This window comes from Meriones unguiculatus, chromosome 1 (assembly GCF_030254825.1).
Source record: "Meriones unguiculatus strain TT.TT164.6M chromosome 1, Bangor_MerUng_6.1, whole genome shotgun sequence".
In the NCBI taxonomy this organism is placed as follows: Eukaryota; Metazoa; Chordata; class Mammalia; order Rodentia; family Muridae; genus Meriones; species Meriones unguiculatus.
Genome location: NC_083349.1, coordinates 143253975 through 143269978, shown reverse-complemented (window position 1 = coordinate 143269978; position 16004 = coordinate 143253975). Strand labels below are relative to the sequence as shown.

At 44.0% G+C, this 16004-nt stretch overlaps 1 pseudogene; it reads right to left on the bottom strand.

The window, feature by feature from the left end:
• Positions 1-7486: 7486 nt before the first annotated feature.
• LOC132651570 (protein S100-A13-like) lies at positions 7487-15390 on the bottom strand (annotated as a pseudogene).
• Between the last annotated feature and the right edge of the window lie 614 nt (positions 15391-16004).

Below are 16004 nucleotides of genomic sequence, written 5' to 3'. Positions count from 1 at the left end.
AAAACATGGGAACGCCCCTGCTATCAATAGCTGGCTCAAAACAGTGCTGTGGGACATGGACAGAGCCTGCTCAGGAGGGACCTTAGCTTCCCACCCCTCCCAATATGGGGACTACTCAGCTGTCTGTGTCAGAGGGGCTGCTTCTGCTATTTGTAAAAATACATAAAACAAACACTTGAGGAGGTCAGCTCAGGAAGCCCCATCTGAGAAACCAGAACCAGCAAAACACCCTACAGTCCAAGGACACTCAGAAAGCCCAGGAAGAGGTCCCCATAGTGGAACCCTGATTGAAGTCCCTAGCTGAGTTCTGAGACAGAAGCCCTCACAGAGACGCTCGAGGGCAAAATTCTTCCCTTCCACTGCTAGGCCCTCACCACATCACCCTTCTCAAGACTTCTCTTCCCACCTCCTCACTGCTGAGCTCAGGAAGGGGGTGCAACCAAGAACAGAAAGAAACTCAGGGCAGCCCATTCCTTCCAGCCCGGGAGATAGAGGGCGCCTCTGTCCACTCCTTGTCCCTAGCCCTCTGGGTGTCCTTTCTGACTGGGTGGAGCCTTTCTGGAGGAGGGTCCTTAGGGGAGGACAGTTAGAGCCTGGTCTCCCCACACCTCTGACACAATATTATGAAGCAGTGGCTAGTTTAGTTCAAATGGCTCGCACAGAATCTCTTAAATATTTTGGTAGAGAGCCCTCCTTAATTGGAGTCTCTTTTACGAAACAGCAAGTAGATTGGTTATTGCAAAATGTAGATTGTTGGGCGATAGCTTTTGCTCATTATTTAGGATGTATTGATAATCATTATCCAAAAAATAAATTACTTCAATTTGCCAATGAGCATGCTTTTGTATTTCCTAAAATAGTTAAACAAAAGCCATTACCTCAAGGTCCAACAGTATTCACTGATGGATCTTCAAATGGAAAAGCTGTTTATATACTAGAGGGACAAAATTCTGTTTTACAAACATTGCCAACATCAGCTCAAGTTGCTGTTGCCGCAGTCTTTAAAAATTTGGCTTCTACCTCTTTCAAATTGTATACTGATAGCCATTATATAGCTAAAGCTTTACAAGTCCTAGAGACTGTAACATATGCTATTACAGCTAATAAACAAATACAAGATGTATTTAGAGAGATTCAACAAAGTATTTAGAGCCGTGTGCAGCCTTGTTTGTTACATATGGCATATTAGAGCTCACTCAGGGCATCCTGGACCTTTAACTTTAGGAAATGATTTAGCAGACCTAGCCACACGTTTGGTTGGATTAACTCAACAAGAATTGGGTCAAAATTCTCATACATTACATCATCAAAATAGCAAGAGCTTAAAAAAACAATTTAATATTACCAAAAAAGCTGCTAGACAAATTGTAAGATCATGTTCCTCTTACCCTGAACATTTTAATGTACCTCATTATGGTGTTAATCCTAGAGACGACTCCCAATCATTTGTGGCAAATGGACATAACTCATGTCCCAGAATTTGGGAAACTAAAATATGTTCATGTAACAATTGACACTTTTTCAGGATTTATCATAGCAACTCCCTTAACAGGGGAAGCCACCAAACATGTTATAAGTCATTGCTTAAAGTGTCTTGCTGCAATTGGTATACCTTCCATTAATATAAGTCATAAAACGGGGATTCCATGTAATTTCCAGGGCCAAAATGTTATAAAAGGAGCCGATAGATCTCTTAAAAACCAATTGCAAAAAATAAAAAGGGGGGGAGTCATATCCTCAAATATTAATCACGCTCTCTTTATTTTAAATTTTTTGAATATGGATATACAAGGCCGTTCTGCGGCTGATCGATGTGGCATCCTAATACCAAAGATAATATTGCCCAAGTAAAATGGAAAGATCCAATTACTGGATTATGGCAGGGCCCTGACCCTGTATTAATATGGGGAAGAAGGCATGTTTGTGTTTTTCCACAGGACGCAGAGGGAGCCAGGTGGATCCCAGAGAGGCTGCTACGGTTTGCAGTTGTTCCCCAGAAAGAAGATATTCCCAATGCAGATGACCGTAAACTCTGCCCTGACCTAGACTAGAAAGCTACATTAGACCTGAGCTCCTGACCCGCTCTTGCTTCATTCTGCTTCTAGGAAAAGATGTCATGCAGAAAAACCTCTTATATAATATACTGGACTTGACTGTTTTGTTAATAAGGACAAACTTCAACAAAATCAAAAGAGAACTAACTGTAAAACTTTAATGTGGCTCTGGTTTTCAACAGAGCAAAACAGACTTGCTTCAGGAACTATTGGGAGGCCCTGTAACTGCCTATGTAAATTCTCCTTTTGTTTTGCTGTTTGGAGATGTTAAGCTTTCAAATGGTTCTGTTTGCTTGACAGCCTTTTACTATGGTTCCTCTAAATGTTTCTCAGACTTGGTAATTTGCACAGGGAGTCACCTGCTAGTCACTTTTGGAGTATTACTTTGGACTTGGCTTGGGATAGGAGACCACTCATATCAGTGACAACTAATATCTGCCTGAAGGCCTTTTGGTGTGTCAAAGCTGAGATGATCTGCACAAGATCATATCACAGTGTCGACCATAGCAGAGGTTGGTAGTCAGAGATGGGTAAGTTTTCTCTGGGGTGTATGACAATTCATGTACAAATATTGACACAAAAATTGGGACATGAATAAAAAATATATATCTTTCGAGAGAAACAACCTAAAACAGGCACAATCTTCTGCTCCATAACTGTTGAGTTATGGCAAAATTTAAAAATATAAAAAAGGGGGATATGTTGGGAGCCGTGACTCAGCGGCCTGCTTTGATATTTAAATCTCAGTGGAGACATGGCTTTTAGGAGGCCTTTACTAATGGCATAGGAGAACTTGCAAGTCCATCTCCTTTTGTTTGTGACAACAGGTGGGATAGCTTGTGAGGGTTACACCTCTTCCTCAGGCTCCTTGTGCAAATTAACCCATTGTTCTGAGATGTTTTACTGGCTAAAAGTAACTCCTCAAAAAATAAAGTGGTCAGAAGGCTGGAGGCAGAGGAGGCAGGCAGAGACTTGAGGCTTGCTGCTGGCACTGCTTGCTGCAGCAGTCTGCCTTTTGCTGTGGCTGTCCAGTCTGGACCTTTAAAAAGTTTCCTGTGTGCTGTGTGTTTATTTTATAAATTTTAATCCTCACATCCAACTCAAGAACCGTTGGACTCTGCCCTGCTGACTCCAGCAAACATGGGAGAGATATAAGAGTCCAGGACAGACAACAGAATCTCACTTACAAAAATCCTTTTTCTCTGACTCTCGTGACTGAGGGTCTATCTCAGGGATATCTCTGTAGTGGTCTCTACCATTGCTGCAAGGGGTTTTTTTAGAGTTCTCTGCGTGTGGTGACATCCCCTGTGGGGCCTCTACTCCAATGGCCCTTTCTTTCTGCCACTCCCTTTCTTAGGGTCAGGAGACTGCTTGTCTCTAATGGCTCTTTATGTTGCATCCCCGTCCTCCCACATACTGGCTACTGTTCCTAGGAGAGAAGCCGAGGGTTGGCAAAAACCCAACTGAGCTCAGGGTCAATTGGGCCAGAACCATCTTATCTGTCCCACACCCTACTTCTGCTAACAGGGTGGGAGGGTGCTCAGTGCAAGAACATACCTGTCTTCCCCACTCATGACTGTGGTTGACAAGGTTCTAGAAATGGACTCTTCAGTTTCCTCAAGCCCTCAGCCAGGACCCTCAGGGGTCCAGTAAAGGAGGAAGCCTGCTTATTCATCCCTCTCATTCTGTCCTCCCAGCCACAAGAACCACTGCCAGCTCTCCTAAAGCTCCTTCCTGAATCTCTCCCTGAACCTGCTTACAAGCAAGAACCCCAGAGTCGATAAAGAAGGTCCCCGGGCTCTCTGCTGCATCAGGGAGAGGAACTCACCGGAGGAGGGAAATAGGATGCAGTTAACAGAGCTGGAGCCCCTGGGCTGAAGTTTTATAAAGCTCTGGGGAAGGAGAGAGCCACTCCCAATTCCAAAGTGTCGAGGTTCTGCATCTGCTTATTCGGAGGACATGGAACAAAACGGCCCTGCTGTCACTGGCTGTCTCAAAACAGCTCTGTGGGACCTGGACAGAGCCTGCTTAGAAGGGACCATAGTGTCCCATCCCTCCCAAGTCTGTGTCAGAGGGGCTGCTTCTGCTATTCATAACAATAAAATAAAACAAACACTTGAGGAAGTCAGCTTGGGAAGTCCCATCTGAGAAACCAGACCCAGCAAAATCTGCTACAGTTCAAGGACACTCAGAAAGCGCAGGATGAGGGTACCAAAGTAGAACCCTGATTGAAGTCCATAGCTGAGTTCCAAGACAGAAGCCCTCATGGAGATGTGCTGTTTGAAGAACCATAACGAAACAGCAAAAAAGCTCATCAAATTAATCCTGCGACCAAGTAAGCATGGCACTTAAAATATGTCTTTTGGCTTAGATGGCCATGTTAGGGTTCTTCCTAGAGACTTCAGGAAGCTGATTCCCTTAGAAAACCTGTCTTCTCGTCTGTTTGCATAATTTTATGTTGGCATAACACATTTTTATGCTATACACATGGTTCTGGAGTTAGTATAGCAGTCATTGGAAGCATATCTCCAGAGGAGCCAAAATGAAATGCTGAGGAGAGAGGGGAGCCAGGAACGGTGGCTTGGACATGGTAACAGAACTGCTAAAATTTGAGGGCCTGGAGAGATGGCTCAGTGTTTAAGAGCTCTGTCTGCTCTTCCAGAAGTCCTTAGTTCAATTCCTAGAAACCACATGGTGGCTCATTACCATCTATATCCTCTACTCTCCTCTTCTGGCCTACAGATACACATGCACATAGAGCATTGAAAAAAATAAAAACGTTAAAAAAAATTGAGGGCCAGCCTGAACTAGATCCACCTCAGCTATGGCTGTAGAATGTGAGGCTGTTATAAATAAGTAAATCCCAGGCTGAGAAACATGGAGATCCAGATTAAGGACCTAGACTTAATCCTTTGAGACAAAAGAGCAAAGGTCACTTAGCACTTTGCCTCCCCTCCACACCAACTCTTGCCACCCCACCCCCTCCCATCACTGCCACTCCTCCATCAGCTAACCAAAGGGACCAGACTTCTCCTGTGTGGGCATCAGAGACTTACTACCCACAGCAAAGCTTGACTGTGACAGCGCCAGAAGGTAAAAATAGAGCTGGAAGCCTGCCTGGTCCTGTGTCCACCCTTAGCCCACCCCAACCCTAAGTATCTGCCCAGGCAGCCAGGAGCCAGTCACTGCATGTGTCTTCTGAAGACGTCTGAAGAGAGCCCTGTTCCTGTTGCTTCATCTCATGACCATCCCTGACTCCCTCTGGCTAGGGAGTGATGGAGGGATCCAGAATGCTGGACTGAACTTAAGTGGGACAGGGTTTCTCCCACATCGCAAATTCTCAATGAAAGAGAACGTCGAGGAAGGTCCCATCTTGTAGCTGTCTGAGCTGTGAAACGAGGGCCAGGCCTGAGGATTCCCTTCTCTGAGGACCCCAGAGCTCCTGAACCTGATTGACACTTCACTTCCCTTAGGTGGGGGTGGGTATGTATGTGCTGAAATTGGCTCTGAGCTGGAAACTGGCATGGAGACCCTCATCAATGTCTTCCATGCCCATTCGGGCAAGGAAGGGGACAAATGTAAACTAAGCAAGAAAGAGTTGAAAGACCTGCTACAAACTGAACTCTCCGGCTTCCTGAATGTAAGCAGAAGGTTGAGGTAGAGGGTGGAGGAAGGGGGTGGGCACCTCTGCCAGGTCCCTCCCTGGACCATCAGCTCAGCCCATCCTCCTCTTCCACTCTCAACTAGGTTGTCCAGGCTCAACTTACTCATCCCTGGAAAAGCCAAAATGCCCTAGTGTACTGACCACCTATTAATACCAGACTCTGCAGAATCATCAGTGACTATCCACAGCATAAAATGGAGTCATGAAGAGCACAGGGGCATATAGCTTTATACTAGCACTACAGAAAGAAAGGCAGGAGGTGCAGGAATTCAGAGCCAGCCTGGACTATGTGAGACCTTGTTTCAAGAAACAATTTAAAAAAAAAAAAAAAAGAAAAGACCCAGCCTGGTGATGCATAGCGTTAATCCCAGCACTTGGGAGGCAGAGCCAACCATTTCTACATTTTTGAGGCCAGCCTGGTCTACATAGTGAGACTCTGTCTCAAGGAATGAAAGAAAGAAAGAAAGAAAGAAAGAAAGAAAGAAAGAAAGAAAGAAAGAGAGAGAAGAAAAAAGAGAAAGAAGGAAAGAAAGAAAGAAAGAAAGAAAGAAAGAAAGAAAGAAAGAAAGAAAGAAAAAATAGAAAGGAAGAAAAAAGAAAAAGAGAAAGAAAGAAATGAATAAAGAGAAAGAAAGGAAAGTACGAAAGAGAAAGAAAAAAGGCTTCTTTTGTTTGTATGGTTGGTTGGGTTTTTTTTTTGTTGTTGTTGTTGTTTTTGTTTTGTTTTGTTTTTTGTTATTCAAGACAGGGTATCTCTGTGTAGCCTAGGCTGTCCTGGACTCAGTTTGTAGAATAGGCTGGCCTCAAACTCACAGAGATCTGCCTGCCTCTGCCTCCCAGATTACTGCGATTGCAGGCATGCAACACTGCAACAGGTGAAAAGTTTTAAATTAAAAAATAATTAAACATTGTATAGATGGCTCAGAGGTTAAGAGCAGTGGATCCTCTTCCAGAGGTCCTGAGTTCAATTCCCAGCAACCACATGGTGGCTCACAAGCTTTTATAATGGAACCTGGTACCCTCCTCTGGCATTAGGGCACACATTCAGGCAGAACAATATATACATCATAAAAAAGGAAGAAACAAAGAAAAAAAGGAAGAAAGAAAGAAAGAAAGAAAGAAAGAAAACAAAGAAAAGAAAGAGAAAGAAAGAAAGAAAGAAAGAAAGAAAGAAAGAAAGAAAGAAAGAAAGGAAGGAAGGAAGGAAGGAAGGAAGCAAAAACAGGCCTTGGTTCCTGGCTCCTCCCAATTGCCTGACTTGTGCAAGGTCATAGCTTAATTCTCAACACTGTAAAAATTAATTTGATTGATGAAACTAGACAGCTGTAACAGTTAGCTAGGTTATACAGATGAGATATTTAGCACATTTGTTATCATTACCAGCCAAAGGACATATTCCAGGAGTTATAGGGGGAAACTGGGAACTGGAGACATGGAGCTGAGCCCCAGAAGCCTCTCTTGCCTCCAAGCTCTGTATGGTTCACACATCAACTGTGTATTTATTGAGCACCTACTTAGTGAAAGAAATATTGCTGTGCCTCACATTCTCAAGGACATATTCTGTCCTCAACACCAGAAGGACAAAAAAAAAAAAAATGCCATAGTGCTAGAATGCTATAGATATCTGAAGATGAACCACATTCCTTGTCTTCAAAATGTCCATAATGTTCATGTTTTCACCTCAGGTAAAGGCAGAGCTTTCTCATCCCTGGATCTCAAGAAAAGAAATCAGGGTAGTGTATGAAAATTAAGAATCTGTGTTTCAAGGAGGAAGCTTTATTTAGAGGGAGGGAAGTTTTTCCTGGCCCAGCCCAGCAGACCCTGCTGACCCCCATCCCAACAAGCAGGCTTTACTTCTTCCAGACCTCCAGGAACTTCTCCTCCCAAATTGGCTTTGCCAATTTCCCGATCAGTCTCCAGTACTCATTGAAATTCAGCTCCGAGTCCTGGTTCATATCCAAGCTCTTCATCTTCTCATCTAGAGAGTCCACATCCTAAGAGGTTAAAAGTGAAGAATTAGAACTAGGGCTCTTGAGTCAGGGAGCGAGGAGGAAACCTTCAGGGACCTTCCCTCAGGAGTGCCGACACTTGCTCCAGTTCTGAAAGAAGAGGTTGTGGTCCCGTCCCACTACCTGGAAGTCCCATATCCAAGGACAGCAGCATACACTGTGGCTGAGGGTGAACTACCGTCCTCCTTCACAAGGCACTATGGTCCCAGCTGCTCAGCTGCAGCATCCTAACCTCTTCTCAATTTAGTCACCAGCCAGCAGGTCAGGAGAACAGCAAAAGTACCAGGTTATCTGGTTCTCTAGGCCGCTCTTGACAGAGTGTCTCATGGCTATGAAACCAATGGATTCTGGAAGCCTGCCTCCATGATGACAGGATTAGTTGCCAGATAAACAATCACAACATAAACATGGTTGCTGAACAGTTGGTGGGTGTCAGATGACAGGACACCTCACAGGCACCTGACTCTCAACACTGGGGGATCTGTGGGAAGGCTGTTTTGTTTCTTAGATGTGCTCATTTTATTTTCTATGTATGAGCATATTACCAACATGTGGTATGTACATGCACCACATACATGCCTGGTGTCCAGAGATCAGAGAGGACGGTATCTGGACAGGACTTAGAGGTGGTTGTGAGCTGCGATATGGGTGCTGGCAACTGAACCTGGATCCTTTGTAAGAGCACTGTGCATAATCACTAAGCCATCTCTCCAGCCCCCATTTCACTCAACATTTGGACAAAGGCAAATCCTGCCAAACAGATCTCTGGGTGACATGAAGCAAATTCTTAGAAGGGTTTTCTTAACAGAGTCATAAGCTCAGTCATTGGACAATACTTCCTCAACCAGCAGAAGGGAAGAGTGGCAGGACAACCAACCACTCTTAGGTCCTTGATTCCAGGCATTGTGATATTACATTATGTTTTATATCATTTGATTCTCAAGATCCACTAGAATGACAGTGTCTCAAGGACCTTGTCCAACAATATACTTTCAGTGTCAAGTATGCAGCCAAAGATTGTTCACCAATACACGAAAAGACAGAGTAGGTCTTCAGTAAATAGAGGCTGAATAATAGACCAACAGTCCAACAGGAAAGGCATAACAAGTCTGCCTCATAGTTGAGAAGCTTAAACCTCAGGAGACCAGGGAATGGTGCTAAGCGCAGACAACCAGAACAGCTAGAACCTGTACTGGAGTCTAGGCTTCTTTTTCTCTTTTGATTATTTTATTTTATCCTATGTGTATGGCTATTTTGCACCATGTATGGGCCTGGTGACTGTGGAGGCCAAAACAGAGTGAAGATTCCCTCAACCTGGCATATAGACAGTGATGAGCCATCATGGAGCAACAGAACTAAATCCTGGTCTTCTGGAAGGGCAGCTGGTGCTCTTAACCATTCAGACAAGGTTCTCTAAACCAGGGCTTCCATTCTCGGCTACTGCTCTGTATCTTTCTCCTCTGCCTGCACCCTGCACCCTCCACAAACAAACAAACAAACAAACAAAATCATTAGAAATGAGCTTGGCCTGGTAGTGCAGAACAGAAATCTTAACTATCTAAGAGACTGAGGCTGGAGGATCTGCCTCAAGGCCTACAGGGATATTTAATGAAAGTCTGTTTCAAAATTTTTAAAAAGGCTAAGGATATGACTCAGCCCTGAACAGCCTAATATGAATGAGGCACTGGCTTCAATCTCTACTACCATACACACAAAACTATAAATAATATGTAAAAACTTGGTATAGTGTGGGCTCCCCTTTTTTGTGTGGAAGGAGAGAAGGGAAGGGAGAGACCATCAGAAAAGGAGGGAGGGGGCACACTTGAGATATATAGTAAATAAACTGAAATTTAAAACATTTTTTAAAAATCTAATTAAATAATTGATTTTTTGAAATGCAAGTTCTTCTTGCAAAATAAATGTGTGAAACTGGCCAGGAACATTCTGAAAAATAAGAATTTAAGTAAACCCAAGTGGGTTGTGATGCTCTTATAATCACAGCACTTAGAAGGCTGAAGCAGGAAGATAGCTGTGAGTTGGAGGTCAGCCTGTTTTTCACTGTGAAAAGGCACAGTAATGGACAGCAGGGAAATGTGTAAAAAAAATATATTTTAAGGGCTGATGACATGGGAGATGGATGGTTCCTAAGTCCAGGACCGGGAGGGCTGCATAGAGAGATCCTGTTTAAAAGACAGAGACAGAAAGAAAAAGATGTAAGTGTGGTGCACCATGACTCCCTGTACTCCCAACACTTGGGAGGAAAAGGGAGGAAGATCTCAAGTTCAAGGCCAGCCTGGGACAAACAGGAAAGCGCTGTTTCAAAAATTGAAACATAAAAACAAAAAAGCAAATGGGGCTGGAGGGATGACTCAGCGGTTTAAGGGCACTGGCAGCTCTTCCAGAGGACCCAGATTCAGTTCCCAGGACACACATGGCAGGTCACAACTGTCTGTAACTCTTGTTCCAGGGATCTGATGTCTTTTTTTTATGTCCCTGACCAGCATGGCATAGACATGCATGCAGGCAAAACACATATACATATTGAAAGGGTTAGGGTAACTTTATAACCTATATGTCTTCTAAAGCCTATAGTTTTGAGTTATAGGTCTAGGTTAAGCTAAAGCCTCTTAGTACCTTTCCAGAGAGTGAAGGAATGTGACCCTATCTGTGAGGACAGATATAAAAAAAGGTAAGCAAGCAATGACCTTCACTCAGCAAAAGAAGGACTAGACCCCTGTCATTGAGATAGCATTTCTTAGCAACGAACCTAGACTTCTTCTGAGTAGATATTGACCTCCAGCCAAAAGTCTGTAGCCCCTAATCTTCAAGGATGAGCTAACCACCCCCACCTTCAATTGCAGCTGCATCCACACTTGGCAGGACTGGCCACGCTTGAGCACCTAAGAATAACCAATTATCTTACTTTATAGCTTCCTCATCCAATCCTAAGTTGCCAAAACTGAAACTTCAAATTTCCCACAATTTTTCTTTTAAAAACCTAAAGGCCTTTGTCTCCCAGTGCCACTCTTTGCTGAACGGCAGGGGTGACCCGGTTGTACAATGGTTAAGAAACCTCTTGCTTTTGCAACGAGTCTTGGTCTGGGGGAGTTTCTGGAAAGGGCGCAATCTTGAACTCCTGAGCTGTGAGACCCCAGCTCATACATTTTCAAACAAAATAATAAATATTAAAAATAAATAAACAGAATCTTTCTGTGCTGGTGACATTGCCAAGGACATCTTGAACTTTCTCAGACCTGACTGACATTCTGCAACAAGTTGTGGCAAGCATGAGCCGCTCAAAGGACACAGTACAAGAAGAGCAAGGATTCTGTGTGCACAGGGAAAGTGAACCCATAAGAGGATACAATGGGCAGACTAAGCTTTTTTCCTCAAAAACATTAAAACTACCAAGAACATTGCTCTACGTTTGAGTGTTTGAGCCTATTGCAGGATGCCGGCTCCCAAGAGATACAAGCATTTTGAACCGGGGGTAGAAAAGAGAAAGGGCCAAGGGATGGATCCCTAAGCTGACTTTGTTATGAGTTCCAGCACAGGGCAAGCTAATACAGATGATCCAGAAGAAGGAAAACCTGACACTGTAGAGGAAAAAAGAAATCACTGCAGGAAAAGTATTCTGAGGAGGTGAGAGGGCTGAGATGCTGGTTTTAGAAGCATGACATCATCTGTGAGGACAGAAAGGAAGACAGAGTAGATGCTAACCCGGTGGGTAGACGATATGGAAATGGGGGACACACATAAAACCTTCTTGATGGCTTACATTCTCAGTGAGTCAATTTCTCACTGACAGGGAAAGTGATGTGGAAAGAGGCATCTGAGGAAGGAAAATGGTGACCTATTTCACAGAGAAATAAACAACTCCATAGCATTGCCAAGGGTTCCTTGGAGTTTGTGGTTATAGATTTGGAGTAAAACAAGAAAACCAGCCTGTGCATGTACCACTAGATAGACTCAGCTCTCCGGGTGCACATGTGAAAGAATCAGAACAACTGTGTAACCTATGTTTCTTTAATTGCCTTATAACTTACATTTTCAAGTGTTAGGCCCATGTTAATTAAAGCCTCTTAGTGCTGCCCCAGAGAACAGAGGAATGTCAAAGTTCCTGACACTGACCACCTGTGAGAGCAGAGATAAGGAAAAGAACAAACAGAGATCTCTACTAAGTGGAGAGAAAACAACTGGCTAGCACCTGTGAGATAAACTTTGTTTGGAATCTGGGCCAAATGGACCCAATCCTACTGCTGAATAGCTCTTGAACTTTGATCCAAAGCCTGTAGCCACCACACCTCAGAACAGACCCCGGAGGAGTTAATCACTCTCCCACCTTTAACTGCAGCTATATCTCATATGGCATTAAATTCCAAACTGACTTGAAGATCAGATATTCCCCAGATATTTAAGACAGGGCAGACAGGACCTAAGGGCACCCAGAACCAACCCAATTATTTTAAAAGTTAAATACCTCATCCAATCCAAAATTGCCAATACTGCAACCACTGAAAATTCCTACACCTTGTCCTTTAAAAACCCAAAGCCTTTGTCTCCCAGTGCCACTCCTTGCTGACCAGCAGGGGTGACCCCATTGCACAATGGTTAAAATAAACCTCTTGTTATTTTGCATCGATGAGATCTGTCTCCTGAGTTCTCTTCACCACTTCTGGAAATTAGGCTCATGCTGGACCTACCAGATGCAGGTGGTAAATCTAGACAGAAATTTGAGGGTAGGCGGCCCCAGCCTGACAACAACACAGAGACAGAATCAGCAGGTTTGTAAGCAGGATTAGAATGATGTGTCTCAGAAGGCAAACTAAACAAGAAGATCCATGAGGAGATGAAGTTGATGGAAGGAAAGGAAAACAGAGCAGTCAAGAGACTGAAGGTCCTGGGGAAGCCAAGACACTTGTGTCTGAATCCTGACTAACACCCAGGAGGCCAAAACAGGAGACTACAAAGACTTTAAGGATACCATAAACTACATTTTTTTGTTTTATTTTGCTTTGCTTTGTTTTGTTTTGTTTTGTTGTTTGAGGCAAGGTTTCTCTATGTACTCTTGGCTGTCCTGGTACTCACAGAGCAGAGCAGGCTGGGCTTGAACTCAGCGATCTGTATGCCTCCATCATGATTTAAGGCATGACTGTGCCACCATTCCAAGCAGGACTCAGCTTCAATTCCCACCACCATATGACAGTTCACAACCACCTATACCTCCAGTTCCACATTGGCTGATGTCCTCTACTGCTTCCGATTAACACCAAGCACACACATGGAGCACACAGACATGTATGATACAAAACACCCATAAAGATAAAGTGAAAATGGAAAACAAGAAAATCTATAGTCATATCGGGACTAGGGTCACACACCTGTAATTTCAGCCATTGCGATGTAGAATTAGGAGAAGCAGGAGTTTGAGGACACCCTTAGCATCATAAGACTGTCAAGAAAGAAAAGAAAGCAAGAAAGCTAGCAAGCAAGCAAGAAAGAAATAAAGAAAGAGAGAAAAACAAAGAAAGAAACAGAGAAAGAAAGAAAGAGAGAGAGAAAAAAGGAAGAAAAGAAGGAAAGGAAAAGAAAGAAAGAAGAAAGAATAAAGGAAAGAAGAATGAAAAGGAAGAAAAAGAAAGAACGAAGAAAGAAAGAGTGAATGAAAGAAAGGAAAGAAAGAAAGAAGGAAGGAAGGAAGGAAGGAAGGACGAAAGAAACAAAGAAACAAAGAAGGAAGAAGAAAGAAAGGAAAGAAAGAAAGAAGAAAGGGAAAAAGAGAAAGAAAGAAGAGTGAATGAAAGAAAGAAAAGAAAGAAGGAAAGAAAGAAAGAAAGAAAGAAAGAAAGAAAGAAAGAAAGAAGGAAAGAAAGAAAGAAAGAAAGAAAGAGTGAATGAAAGAAAGAAATAGTGAATGAAAGAAAGAAAAAAAAGAAAAGAAGAAAAGAAAAAAAAAATCCAGGATCTGGGTGAGGTATCACAGTCCCAGAATTTGAAAAATTGTGGCAGGAGAGGCCAGCCTGGACTACTAGGAGGTTCCAGGTCAGCCAGGACTATATACTAAGAGCCTGACTAAAAATTAAAAAATAAAAAATTCAGACAGGCATGCTGGTGCACATATTTAATCTCAACACTTGAGGAGACAGTTCATTTTATGAGTTTGAGGCCAGATTGGTCTACAAAGCCAAGGCTATACAAAGACACCCTGTCTCGGGGAGAAAAAAAAAATCTCACTCTTTTCTGTTGTTTTTCAAAACAGGGATACTCTGTGTATCCCTGGCTGCCCTGAACTGGCTCTATAGACCAGGCTGGCCTCAAATTCAGAGATCTACCTGGCTCTACTTCCTGAGTGCTAGGATTGAAGGTGTGCACCGCCACACCCAGCCATGTTCACACGCTTGGATGCACCTGTGAATCTGCATAAATGAACTCAAATAAACTGTTATCAAACTACGACAGCACACAAGCTCAGAGTCAGTGTTAGACTCCCCACTCACCTCTGTGGAAGGAGCCCCTTCCTGAGGGAGGGCTCACAGGGAGTGGATGGCAGTTACAGAGGATCCTAACAGACCCAGGAACACTGAGGGCAGAGAGCATTTTAGGGATTGTTCCAGAAAGGGTCTCCCTAAACTGGATTCAAATTCTGGATGTCTCTGCCTCAGCCTCCCGAGTACAGGGATTACAAGTATGCACACAAGCACCACCATGCTTGACCTGTAGTTTTATTTTTCTTAAGCCTCTATGTAGTTCTTACTTTCAGTAAATCTCTAGGAATCCACCTCTAGGTCCTGTGATATGTTGATAAAATGAGACCAGAGAGACACAGGCATGTTGGGCTTGATAAGGCCTGTTGCATCTACCTGAGCCTGGCTCGAGTTTGGAGACCTGTCTTTAGCTTTTGATTTAAGAAGTGCCACTTCCGGACCAAAGTGATTCAGCATATCCATCTTAAAATCAAGCCTGCCTAGTAAGTGTTACATGGAGTTTTGGCACTGGCCCACCTCTCCTTGCACTACCTAACCTTGCCCTCTAGCTCATCTTACCTCACTTCCTTAATCCTGCCTCCTGACCCAAACCTATAAAAATGACCCTTTTATTTAATAAACCTGGTTCCTGCTTCGACAGATCTCCCGGCTCGGTGGTGGTTTATTTCGTGGGGCATCCGGGGAGGTCCAGGCCAACAACACTCACCATCCTGCTCAGCCACGGAGGGCAGCCAGCTGGACTGGCCAACCTCCTCTCAGCTCCACCTGCCTGATATCCACCCTGCACAGGCAGACTCAAGTTCTCCACAGCATGGTTTGACACAAGCACGAGGCCAATAATCACACATTCCCGTTTGCTCCAAACAGCAATTTTACACATCTAGTTTTACACAAACTTACCAGAGTTGAGGAAACACAGAAACACCTACACATGCAGTCATCACCTGGCATACATAGGAAACCTCAGTCCTAGAGACCTCTACCAACCTTGAGAAAATGAGGCAGCTGCTGGGTGACCATTTTATTAAAAGCATTGAAGCTCACGCTGGGAACTCGTTCTTCCATTATTGCATAAGTGTGGTAAATGTCAATTATAGTCCCAATGGCCGCCTCCAGTTCAGTCAGGGCTCTGCTGCCATCAGTACTCCAAAGAAGGAGCTTATGTCCTCACAGACTGACCTGCCTGGGAAGAAACAGGCCAGGAGAGTCAGGGATCCAAGAACAGGTGAAATGGCTTCCTGAAAGAGTCAACATGGGGGAGATGAAAGGGTCCTGGACAGACAACAGAATCTCACTTAACAGAAATCCTTCTGCTCTGACTCTCGAGTCTGAAGGTCTGTCTCGGGGATATCTCTGTAGTGGTCTCTATGTGTGCTGCAAGGGTTTTTTGTTATAGTTCTCTGAGTGTGGTAACATCCCCTGAGGGGCCTCTACTCCAATGCTCCTTTCTTTCTGCCACTCCCTTTCTTAGGGTGAGGAGACTGCTTGACTCCAATGGCTGTTTATGTTGCATCCCCACCCTCCCACATACTGGCTACTGTTCCTAGGAGAGAAGCCTAGGGTTGGCAAAACCCAACTGAGCTCAGGGTCAATCCGGCCAGACCCATCTTCAGTCCCACACCTTACTTCTGCTAACGGGGTCTGGGGATGCTCAGTGCAAGAACATACCTGTCTTCCCCACTCCTGCCTGTGGTTGACAAAGTCTAGAAAATGACTCTTCAGATTCCTCAAGCCCCAGCCAGGGCCCTCAGGGGTCCAGAGAGGGAGGAAGCCTGCCGACTCATCCCTCTCA